Genomic DNA, 13144 nt, shown 5'->3' with positions numbered 1-13144 from the left:
TCTGACTGTCTTTTCCTGAAACGAGATTTTCGTTAGTACTTTGATATGTCTTATATTTAACAATTTTATTACATAAAGCCTTGATACTGTTATATTAATATATTAGAGCCTAAGATTTCATATTACCCAGATCACAAAACTAGGTACACATATAAATAACAAGTATATATATGTACTCGTATATCTTGCTATTGATATCTTATGAGTTATATTTAACAGCTGTAAGGAGATAAATTTTGTGGCTCAGTAAAGATTTTCTTAATTTTAACACGTGTTTAAGTTTTACTTATGTCTCGGTAACACTTTTTTATATAGAAACATTCTAGATTAGGTTATTCGAAAGTAAATTTTGTAACGAACTCTTGACTAACCATATCCTAATATAATCACTAATATTAACCGAAATACAATTTTGTGACTAATCATAAAATTTAATGGATACTATATTAAATATTAATGTTATAGTTCTATTAGTATATCAAGCGCATGTATTTAAAAAATAAAGCAAATTTAAGGGCATCTTCGCTCGCCGAAGACTCTTAAAGGCATGATGAGAATAATATAGTTAAAATTGTTAACCATATTAGTAAAAAGTAATATATTATATGGCTATCTCAAAAGTAGCGATTCTTAGAAGTGGATAAACGTTGTATAGAAAGAACATTATTATTTGCGTAAATAACGAATTAAATGTAACTGTCGTCTGTTGAATTTTATGTTTATATTTTATTTAAATACATTGAGATATTAAAACAATATCTGAGTCATGTTTCATGGAACATGACTCGTTATAATGTTCAGTGATTAATCCAGATTATTAATCATAGGATACAATATTCTTAAAATTATTCTTATCGAAGGCTTATTAAATCTTTTAATGAGAAAGGTGGCAAATGAGCGTCTGTTCGTCAAGGCCGTCTGGCCTTGAGCAGACTTGATGGGTAATAGTCACTGTCGCCCATGGACATCTGCAACATAGGAGATGTTGCGGATGGGTTGCTGACCCTGATTTTTGAAGATGGAGGAAAGGGTGGGAATAAGGAGAGGGCAGGAAAGTATGGGAACAGGGAAAAGCAACCGGCTTTCTTACTTATTGGACGAAATGCAGCTATTAAAAACTGCTTCACGCCGATTTTTTGTGAGCGTGGTACTTCCCCGGTAGAGCCAGCCCATGTTCGAGCTGCAGTTACCTGACTGCAGCTACGCTCTACCACCATATTTCCTTGCTATTAAATGACCACTTATGTTAAGATGGATTCATTCAAATTTGTATGTTTGTTAATCTTTCAGTTGGAATATTACAAAAAAATTGTCATTGGCTTTATACGTTTTATTTTTATTTTTAGGTGATGACCTACCCATAACATCATCCACTTTGGATGAAGTTGATAAGTAAGAAACTAGTTCAATAAAAAAGTTTTATTGCAAAGCCTCAAGCCACGCTATCTCTTAAATTTTTAATAAAGGTTAACCTCGGAACAAATATTTATCGTACTAATACTATATTTTCAAAAGTTTTGACGATACATGGATTTTTGTTGTTCTTTCACTTAAGATGTACTGAACTGATTTTATGAAACTCTCCAAGAATGTTACTCAGCCATCAGAATAACACAGGGCTAGGCTACAATTTATCCTTTCATATCGTAGAGTTTGCAGACGAACACACGATAGTACATAGTTGTACGTATTATGAAGTCACGTAACATAGACAATAGATGTCGCTGACGTTTGGTTGACATGTTTATTATTTGAAATACACGTTCTTTATTTCTCTCTTAACATAATACTGAAGACAACGCGGACGAGGTTACGGACAAAAACTGGTAACGCATAGTTTATAGGTGGGATATTTTATATTGTAAATACAAAATTACTGCCATTTACAATCTATATAATTTTCATTTATAAAATTTAAGTAGGTCCGTCAGTATAATGTAGCAGTAAGTAAAACATATATGTACATAACTACAATAACTTTTATTGTTTTATCATATTATATTATTGTGTAAGAATGCTTTATGACTTCATGCTTGTAAATTAGTTAACAATACATGTTATATATGTAATAACCGCTGTTAATTCATCGAGAGCGATTATTTAACCAGTGAATATTAGGTTTTTAAACTGCCTGCAACATCTATTGTTCTATTGTTAAAGTCGTGAACACAACTATTATTAAACTGTGGGCAGATTATCAGATTGACACGGTCTTTTTACGATGTGCAAATATTTTTTACTTATTTGTCCCATGTATAATTTTCTTCCTCATCTTCAAGTAAATTTCAAGACACTGTTACTATTTATGCAAATGAACATGCAATGTGCCTGTAATTCAATTCGTAGTTTTCTTACATGCTTATATTTTTTTTGCTTAAAATACTTGCTTGTAATTTTTTTCTCCTTTTTGGCACTAAATACTCTTGGCCTGTTGATGTAACGATATTAATATTTTATTGGCGAAATTAAACAGGAACGAATAGTTGTTACTTTTTCCATAATTGGTTTATTTAATACATGTTTGCCCATGGGTTTTCTGTCAATAAGTTTTCTTCTTTTTAATTTTCTGATACGTCACATGGTTTTTTGAAGATACGATTTTATTTTTTTCGACTGTATTTGAAATATCTTAAATTCAAATATACTGGAAAGAATATATTTAAATTTAGTTTAGTTTTTATGTCATGTATATAGATTGGAAGGGTCACTTTCTAAGATTAAATTTTTCTTAAAAAAAAAATTTTCTTAATTTCAATTTACCATTATAAAATGAGTTTAAGAAAATATTTGTCTCTATTCATCTGCATAATTTCAACATCTACTTTGTTTGTTAATGCACATTGTATGCACAGTAAATCCGCAAGAAAGACTACATTCCATTTAGATGAATCAATACAAATTAAGAAAATCTAGTTCTAATAGAAATTTACTGATTACAAACGCTAAATCAGATAATTCATTGGTCTATTTGATTGCGGCTTTCTTATTGGTCGTTAAAAATATTTACTTAAAAAAATTAAAACACGAAATAGTTAGAAAACGGAGTTCCAGTAGTAGGTTTTAGATTTAGGAAAGATTTTACGTATCAGTACCTAGTCAATGTCTCAGGTGTCGACGCTATATGTAAATTAAAATGACTTAATTAACTTAAATATATGATTTAATAGTCATATAACATTGGGGGATCGATATATGAGCAAGAATTTGATAATTATTTATTTACTCTACATATGTATGTAAAAATATATTAAAACACAAATAATAAATAGTAAAGAGTGATTAAGGATTGTTTTCAATTGTGATTAAAGTGTGATGAACAATTGAAAGGATGTTTCCTTTGTTTATTCGTTTTGCATTAATATCCAGAGAGTGGCTTCATGTTTAATTTATTTTATAATCTATTGTAGGATGAATAATTTAATTTGTCACAATCATTGAACTACAGTTAGCTCATTGCAATTATACAAATGTTTATGAAGAGTTGCATTCATTCAAAATAATTTCGTTAAGGCGTCTTTTATAATTTATTATTATTTAATCAGTGAAAATCTATTATAAATAGGAAGTAAGGTGAATAGTCCGTTATCCGGATATTAGTCTGATATCTTATCTCCAACAATGATCCCTTTGTTCTACATACGGAGAGGTAACAGTTTTTCATTCATAAATGATAGTACTAACGAAAGTTAATGTCTTAGAAATGGGAAAACCTTCCTAACTAGTGCGAACAAAGACGTTGAAAACTTGGAATATACAAACAGATATCGAAAAACCTCAAAATTTACTTTAAAAAGTGATCGCAAATTATTTTATTTATTATTTATAAAAAGTAAAACCGCCGCGGTGGTTCGACGCTGGTTATTTGTATGTAGATATTGAAAATTGTTTATTTACGAGTAAAAGTAAAATAATGCAAAAGTATTCATATTTCATTCGTGAAAATTTCGAGAAAGCTAAAATTTATTTGTAATATTTTAGTTAAATATACATTTTCTTTGACTTTCTATGTTCAATAAAAATGGAATTCCTTTTTTTCGCATCGCTAAATTTATTGATTTATTTTTCAAATGTTTCTACTTAATATACCTAGCTTACATAAAAAGGAAACGAAAATAAAAAGTTATGAATTTAAAAACGAAGAACTTAGTTTAGAAAACAAAAAACAATCTTAGTTGTACTTAGTTTTGAAGTTTTGAAATCTTCTTTATTGGTAAGATACTGTTGGTTTACAACGTTTTAATGTCAAAAAAAAGAATTAAATTGTTTATATTTTCCTTAACTAGTCTGTCAAAATAATAACATTATAATATTTTTAAAATGTATATATCATTCAAAAATTGTTGGTTCGATTTAATTTTTTTGATGTTCAAAAAAATTAATGAGTAAGTAAAGTTAAAAAGTCAGGATTATATCAAATATGAGAAGTTATTACTGAAAAAAATTAGACTCTAATATTTAAGTCTTGCTAAAATAAGATTTTTGGTCTCTTTGTGGAGACAAATATTTTGTTTTATTTTATAATTATGACTTTAATGAAAGAACGTAATAACAGCGAGTAATTAAATTTTTTTTATAATGTTCGTTTTCGTCATTTGTCTTGAAATTCGGCATTTGTTTTATATTTTTTAATTATTATATAATTAATTTTTTTTAAACATTCAACAAGGATTACATATTTAAAGTACTCTCTGTGACTTATTCAATAGTTATTTTATCCTTTACATTAAATTATACTCTAGAATCTATAATTGTATTTTCTTAACCAAGATAGATAATCAGCTTTGTGGTAATAAACAATTTTCTAATAGTCTTCCGATATCCGTGGTTTTACCGCTCTCTTCCATCTTTGTTGATATTATTTTACGATCTTGGCCCTGAAATACAAAAAATAATAATAAAAGAATCGGTTCTAAATTAATAGGTAATTTGGTTTTATTGCACATTTTACAAAATCTTTCTTTTGTTTTTTTTTTATCATTATCTTATTTATAATTTAAGTTTAAATATAAACCTGTATTAAATAGCTTGTAGAATCTATAAAGCCATATCACAATGAAAAACCAATATTATGAGTTCAAATTATCGCACATGTAGGTGTTATAAAATGTATCTAAAATTTTTTTTCAGGCTTTATTTTCATGTCCATATAATACATTTTTGAAGTGGATTTTAAAGTTTTAATGATTCTCCGCCTTCGTTTGCATTCATCTGTTGAATTCGTTCATGTTATTCACAAAAATAAGTGAACTATTTAATCGTGTATTTGTTGAATTCTAAACAGAAGTGAGGTCATTTTGTTCTCTATAGAACAGAATACTTAAGATACTTGAGTTGATTGGGAAACACTATAAAAGTTTCGATTATATTCTGTTTATCCGATCTAATTTGATTAATTCGATCTCGTAACTCTAGAATTTTTCATTAAATTCTTTCGTATAATCATTCAATATCGATTAACAAGGCAACCGGACAAAGTAAATAATATTCTAGTTATGATGTTACATTGTCGAATAGTAAGAAAATTAAATCAAATGTAATAGAAAATATAAAATAGAATAACACTTCCTAACTATTACATCGTGACTAACTTGACCATTGAAATTGTTATGTCTAAATGCATATTCATATGTATATGCATGTTTGATCCAATATGGTATCAAAAGGATAATACCATTTTAATTCTATAACTTTTATATACGACAATAACAATTAATGTTATCCTTCAAAAAGTGATACTAAAATTTATAATTCATCGTAACATATCAAACATGATTAAATTAATTAAAACAAATTCGGACAATAAGTAAGATATGCAAGAGAAAAAAATCTCTTAATTTTTTAACTTATTTTCATTTAATTAAAGCATTTTTTTCACGTGATATTTTATTGTAAATGTGATATCTTTTCAACTCCAATGAGTTATTGAGATAAGAAAGCATTTTAGAGTAAATAAAAAATATATATTATTTGAATATCATGTAAGTATAATGAGAGTGAATTTTTGTAAGTAGATTTAGGATTACAAATCTATTTGGGTAGCTAAAGGTTGAAAGGAGGTGGTTATAAATTTATACAATAAATTATTGAACCACTTATCAATATTAATATAAATACAAAACAATATTCAAATGAGATTAGTTAAAATAATTAAAGTAGGACAAATATTATATAAAAACTTTAAACTCCATATCAATAAGATAAAGATATAAAAGGATAATAAAAGTCGATTTAAGAGTAAAGAATGACATTTTTATGGAATTAAAGGACAAAGTAAACTTCTTGAATAATTTTATATTACATTAACAGTAATACTTTATAAAATAGTGAATTCTTTCTTTCTCAACATATTACGATTATATAACATAAAATTTATATGTAGGTTTATTTGAAATTGGCTAGAACTGTATTCTTCGATGAATTATAAAAGTAACACTTTGTATTTTCCAAATTGAAATTCCCAACAGTTGCAAAATTCTGTTTCAAGCAGATATTTCGTTTACTAGAACGAGTCGTAGAGAGAAAACTCACCAATATCTTCAACGATATTTTAATAATCTTTCAAAATTTTCTCCTTACATTGCTTCACTTTAACGTACTATGTTAATATTTAAAAGCACATTATTATTAAATCTAATTATAATTAATAAAATAAAACCTTAATAAGTAATTGACCAACTAAAGTAAGCTAACTTTCCACAACTCAGAGAATCCACATCATTAACATTATAAGTTAAATAAACGAAAGGCTTAAAACCTCCTTGAAAACATAATTACAATTACATTCTAACACTCGTATATATTTATATTCTGTGAGTGATGAACAAAGATACAGCCATTGTTGTGACAAATCAATAACATAACATTTTTAATGTTACAAATAACCAACTAAAATAATATTAAAAGTAGTGAGGGTGTATGAAGATGACTTGATCATTGTTATAAACAATTTGCAAGTATTCTTTGACTTTGAATGAACATTGGTAGTCATGGTAACCTTTTATCGCTCTCTAATTAATCAATTAATTTATAAAACTACTACCTGTAAGGTCAGACCAAGGAATCAGTCACTTAACCTCATTCTTTAGTGAAAGACGCAAGGAGCCAATATCAGAAATAATCATTTTCGGTTAGTAATTAAACTTGCCAATTACATTTGCATAATATTAATCTCCTCTATCATCAATCAATCATTGTCAATTGTTATTTTTTCAAATAAAATGTCTATAAATTACTGACTTGTCTTAATCCAAAGTAAATTTCTTGAATATGTCAGAAAAAGACGAAATTGATTTCGAGCATTTAAAATTTTATATTATTTTCTTATATTAAGATATTGTATCAGAAGAGAGGACAATTTTATCTTTTTCTATTCATGATTCATATTTATCATTATTAGTGACTAAGTGAAGTAATTTATAAAGTTAATAAATTAATAAAATCTCGTAGGATTTGACCATTTGATGTATATTCATGTCATATTAATAATTATAAAGAACTATTTTATTCTTTCTTTATTGTTATGTATTTTTTTTTATTTAAAGCTAATCGCATGTGACGGCTTCCTACGCCAAACGAGGACGTAGGAGAATATGATGGCATAACAAAAAATTAACTCTGAAGAGAAAAATATTGTTTTTCTGTTCCCAGGTTGCAATTTTGGTCAAAGTCCCTTCTACGTTAAGAAGTTTAAAAGGTACGTAAGTGATGTTTTTTTTTTCATATATCTTAATTTTGTTATATATCTTAGACAGCTATGTGTTAATTTAAAAACGGAACTGAATTTCTTTAAAAGACTTGTTTTACATTTTGGGCAGCCAATGGCAAAAGAAGGAAAGGACACTGCAACACTGTTTCACTAAACTAATTTTAATGGGAAAAAAATGTTTCATTACATTTCATTTTATCTAAAGCAAATAAAATGTTTCATTGATCGAATACTGTTAGATATAAGCGAGATTAACGAATTTCAAATAAGTTTTTTACATTACAAAAGTTGAAAATAATTTCTACTTTGCACTAGAACCGGATATGGCTATGAGTTCAGATGAGTATATTGAACTAGTGTTGCCAAACAAGTCGTTGTAAAAAAATCATGTACTCGTTACTGAACTGAATGTAATAATGAACTGACGATGATCTCTTTAAGGTAATAAATAAAAATAAGTCATAGTCATAGACTAGCATCACTTTACTTAAAGTAGAGTTCGAATCTAATAAGTTATATAAAGTTATTATCGGATTCGTTAAAAACCTTGGAACATTATCAAATTTTAGCAGTTATTATTATTTAGGCTAAGAAATACATCTACTGAAAACCTTAACTCTATAAAAACACATAATGACATACGCACTAGAACATGGAGTGTAGACATAAGTCATTATTTAATCAAAATTGTAGAATGATTACCTTAAAATAAACATAAAGCCTTTTTAAAAATAGCTCACTTTAAAATATAAAGATATTAACTTTATCGTTTTCACGTGTTTTTTTAACATTTTTATAACATATAAACGCCGATCAGTGTAACTGAGGAGAGACTTTAACTCTTACAGTAGTGTTAAGCATTGATGAAGCTTGTTTCAGTTTAATACCAATAAAACGAATAAGTTGGATGCTTTACCACAACAAGTAATCACAATATTTTAAGATTTCCGTCTTCTACTACCTAAGATCAATATAAGATCCGACTTTTTGACTCAACAAATGCATTGTTTAACATGACATATAATTTTGGAGTATCATATGGAAACAAGTCTAAGCTTCTTGAATTTGGGAATTGCAACACAGTATATTTTGTTATATTTAAAAATATATGTGTTACGTTTTTACTTTTGAGGAAAGAAGAAGAAAGAAACACTTTTAACCAAATTTAACGACTTACATTTGGGCTTTGACATTTAACCGAAATAAAAATGGCTTTTAAGTGGTTTAGTGAACTAACTTAGTTTATAAAACTACAAGTGATCTAAAATAAGAAAGTTTTAAATTTATGTTAATCAGCTCGTTATATAAATCCTTTTTAAAACATAACTCATGTAAGACATGAAAACTTTTGCATTTTTGCTAGAAATTTTCAATTAAATTGGTAACCCTTTTAAAATAACTATGGTTTTGAGTAAAACTATATGAAAAATAATATAAATTTTAAGAGTTTAATACGAATAAATCGTTTGCTTAAACTAGTAAATAGATTTTTAAGAGACAGAATCTTGTTTATTTTATATACCATATAATAACAGCTTAATTTTTTTTCAAATATTTTAGTAGAAAAACGTTGGCCACAATCAATACGCCTATTTTCTTTGTGTTTACTTTACACAGATGTTGGCAATGGTCTTTTTGGCCTGGCTCCATCGCTCTAACCATAAATATAAATTTAAACCAGGTCTCCTATAAATTAAACTGATATTTTTCGGATATACAACGCGTGATCATTCACATCTCTCCTGCCCGTGATCACGGTTGCTGAAAAATAACCGAAGCGTCGGGAGTATGTAGTTTTTTACAAAAATAAATCACGCGTAGTTTATTCGAAAAATACTAGTTTCATTTAAATGAATAAAACTCGCGAAAGTCTTAGATCTCATTAACAGGTCTCCTATAACCAATAATTCAGCATAATAGACGATGAGACATCAGAAAATTTTAACATGACGAAAAATTCGTCGCGTAGAAGAGATTTCATTAATATTAGGTACATAATTAATCCTCTGAAATTTTGTTAATTAGTTTAAGCTACTCATTTGAAAAACAAGAAATATTTTTTATAAAGTCTTTTTTTCTGCTTTTAGCAGCGACTAATAAAAGATAAGTATTTTTAAAAACAAATATTTTTCAGAACTAAACTAATGTATATAAATGATATGAAATTATCTTCTTCCTATAGAACGAGTGGCATTTACTGTTTTTTACTTAAATCATCAAAGATAATCTGAAGGATTCGTTTGAATTTATTATTTACAAAAACTCGTTGTTAGGAATCTTTAATATTTAATTTATTCACTAAGCACTATTTAAAGCCTCTGGTTTGCTTAAGGTTTGAAATCATCTGAAATGAAAAAGTAAATAACATTATTTTATGACATGAAATATTTAGTTTTTCATACCCTAACCGTAATATGGCATGATCATAGCAATGATAATTGCATCGAAAATAATCAACCCGCGCGACTCCTAGTGCTTTTGTTATTATGCAACAGCTATTAGCATTATGGTGTTGTCAATTTGAACTGTGATTTTATTTTATGTTATCATATGAAACGACGCAAACATGAATGATGAGCTGGTTAGATCTTATGGAAAATAATTGCAGGTAGTGAAAATAGGTAAAACTGCAAAAGCACTTACTTCAGACCTCAAGATATGAGGCAATAAAATCTGAGTTAAGCATGAACAAGAGACTTTTATTTAATATTAGCGTTATTTATAATGTTATATTTTTATACTTTATTTTACTGTTTTTACAGTAATTTAATTTTGTAGTTTTTCAGTTAGTTTAAAATTGCGATTCAGCAGCACCGAATGTATACAACGAATAAACTATACTTTAATATTGAGGAAAAAGCTCTAGTGATAACATTTTGTTCGCATACGTCTTCATATTTTTCTGAGCAATTCCGATAAAAAATTTAAAAACCTTAAGTTTATATATAATGTCTAATATTTAAAAATTAATAAACATTAATCACTTTTAGCTATAAAAATCAAACAATAAGATAATTGTCTATTTTCTTGATAACAAAGAATTTATTTATCAGTAACGGAGGTGTTACGAAATTAATTATAAGATAATTATTTACATCATAAAACATAAAGATCATAAAAATTTCTATTGATGTAATAAAATTATTAACCAAATAACTATACGGTTTTAAAAAAACATGTCTTAAATAAATTATATAACATAAATACCAACTGCTTGAATCGTCTTAAAATGTCAAAATGGTACTATGAATAGTAGGTAGTTGCTAGGAAAACAATACCACAGAAACTTCATTTTTATTTCAGTATCTGATATAGATTCGGTGTCAAGACCTATAAATATAAATATTTTATAAAAAAATATTATATTTATAATAATTAAAATTAAAATACAAAACAATTCTCTATAACAATTCCATTATTGAACGATTGGTTGTTCAAGTTGCCCGAAACCAAAAGCACGGCTATTTTCTTATATCTCACACGTACCTACTTTCTATTTCTTCAATTACTATTATTAACATGGAAAAGAATGGTCTTTGACAACTCCTTTGGCTCGTTTCAGACACCTATCGTTTGAGGTTTTGGTTATATGATAAGAAATAATAGTTTATATTAATGTGAGCGTGAAGAGCTAAAAATGTATATATGCATATCAACTAAAATCATAAAAGATTATTCATTGCGTATACTAAAATATCCACATATTTCTTTTTTAGCATTCAATTATCTTTTATATCCACTTAAATAAGATATTATAAACCTGAAAAAACCCTTTATCTAACTAGAAAAGTCTAAACTAGCTAAGTTTAAAAAGAAATTGAAATTAAAAGCATTTATGTACTTAAGTTACATTTCGTTTTATTCAAAGAAATAGCTACCGCCTTAACTGATTCTAGATTCAATTACATCCAGTGCTTTATTGAGATAATTCATGAAAACCTTATCTTGATAGATAATAGGTTTCAATTAATATTTAAGATAAGTTGTTTAATCCACAGCATTTGGATTTTTTAGTCAGTCCTAGTTATAAATTTTATCGAAAAATAATATTTCCCAATTTATCTGAATACGCTACCCAGTCTCTTCCCGTAGGTGTGCCAGTGAAAATTTCACAGGCAGTCTATTTCTTCGTTGTCTAAATAAAATATGGTTTAAATTTTTCTGAACAAGCTATATTTAGGATGATGTGGAATGAGTATTACTAATCCGCACATCCTGACACCATTTACGATTGTTCCACTATTATTGATGCTCAATTGCACATTAGGTTTTGGTTACCCACTGAAGTTTGGTATATATAAGCATTTGGCAAACAATTCGTGTTAATTACTCGACTTTAAAATAAGGGCTTATGAACATTATATCCCAGTAATTGAAAAGGTAAATAAATACAGATTTATAGAATATCTATGGATTATGTCAGTTAGATTTACTTACTTTATTTTTATTTATACCACAAGTGCATCTGAATAGGTCGAAGGATATGTTACAAAGTGGAAAAAAAGATAATCTAGCAATAAAAAGCTTCGCAAAAGTTTGTTAAGGCATAAATACAGTTTGACTTTAAAAATAATAATCGTAAAAGAGTGATAAACATTACACAGGAGTCTCAGTTATTCAATATAAAATCGGAACGTCTACAACATAGACCTGTATTTTATGAATTGATTATCTAATGAGACGATTATAGCAAGTTGCTCTCACTGGTTGTCAAGTTATTGGCGAGGTCAAACCATTTATGTGCAGCGATTCCTTTGATGGGTGACTATTTAGACATTAGCGTGACTCTGATGAGGTTGATGGTATATGTTATCAGTGGAATGTCAGTATCGGATGTTTAGAAAAGACTACTCGTCATAATGGGGATGTGGGTCATAAAAACCTTAATAAAACTTTTAATGCATTTTTCAGCCTTTATAAATCAAAATTACACAATGTATAAAAACATATAATTTAAACAATGAATATAATCGATTAGATCTCCTAGCTACTAACTAATATAAGTGATTAGTGATAAAAAGTCTTTTTACAGTATCTTTAAAGTTGAAACTAAAAGTAAATATTCAAGTAGTAATACAAAATTTTTGAATGATTATTTCCGCGTTTTTATAAACATAAATATTAAGGAACAAAATATTTTCTCACTTTCATTCATTCGCATTCTCATATTTGTAGTAGAAGAAAAACAATAATAAATTGTACATTAAAGATTTTATTATTCAAACTATTGAGTTAAATATACTATTGAACTTTATTAAAAACAATTAAACTTAATGAATTTTATATTATTTGAAAGATAACAATTTATTCAAATAATGTAGGAGATGTAGTTGAGACATGATTGTATGGACTACATTTTAATTGCTTCTGCTGTCGCACTTGAAATGTATGCATGGCATTCTTCGAAGTAAGAGTGAAGAGTGCACCTGGAGATGCAGG

The 13144-nt window shown here is 27.3% G+C and overlaps 1 long non-coding RNA gene across 1 annotated transcript; it reads left to right on the top strand.

Moving 5' to 3' along the window:
- Window positions 1-1749: 1749 nt before the first annotated feature.
- Window positions 1750-13087, top strand: LOC133320830 (uncharacterized). The gene is made up of 3 exons (XR_009753942.1): window positions 1750-1844; window positions 7648-7693; window positions 13027-13087. It is a non-coding gene; the product is annotated as an uncharacterized LOC133320830 (long non-coding RNA).
- Window positions 13088-13144: the final 57 nt, after the last annotated feature.

The sequence above is a fragment of the Danaus plexippus genome, chromosome 2 (genome assembly GCF_018135715.1).
Source record: "Danaus plexippus chromosome 2, MEX_DaPlex, whole genome shotgun sequence".
Lineage (NCBI taxonomy): Eukaryota > Metazoa > Arthropoda > Insecta > Lepidoptera > Nymphalidae > Danaus > Danaus plexippus.
The sequence above is the reverse complement of the archived record's forward strand: the minus strand, read 5'-3'. Positions and strand labels throughout refer to the sequence as shown.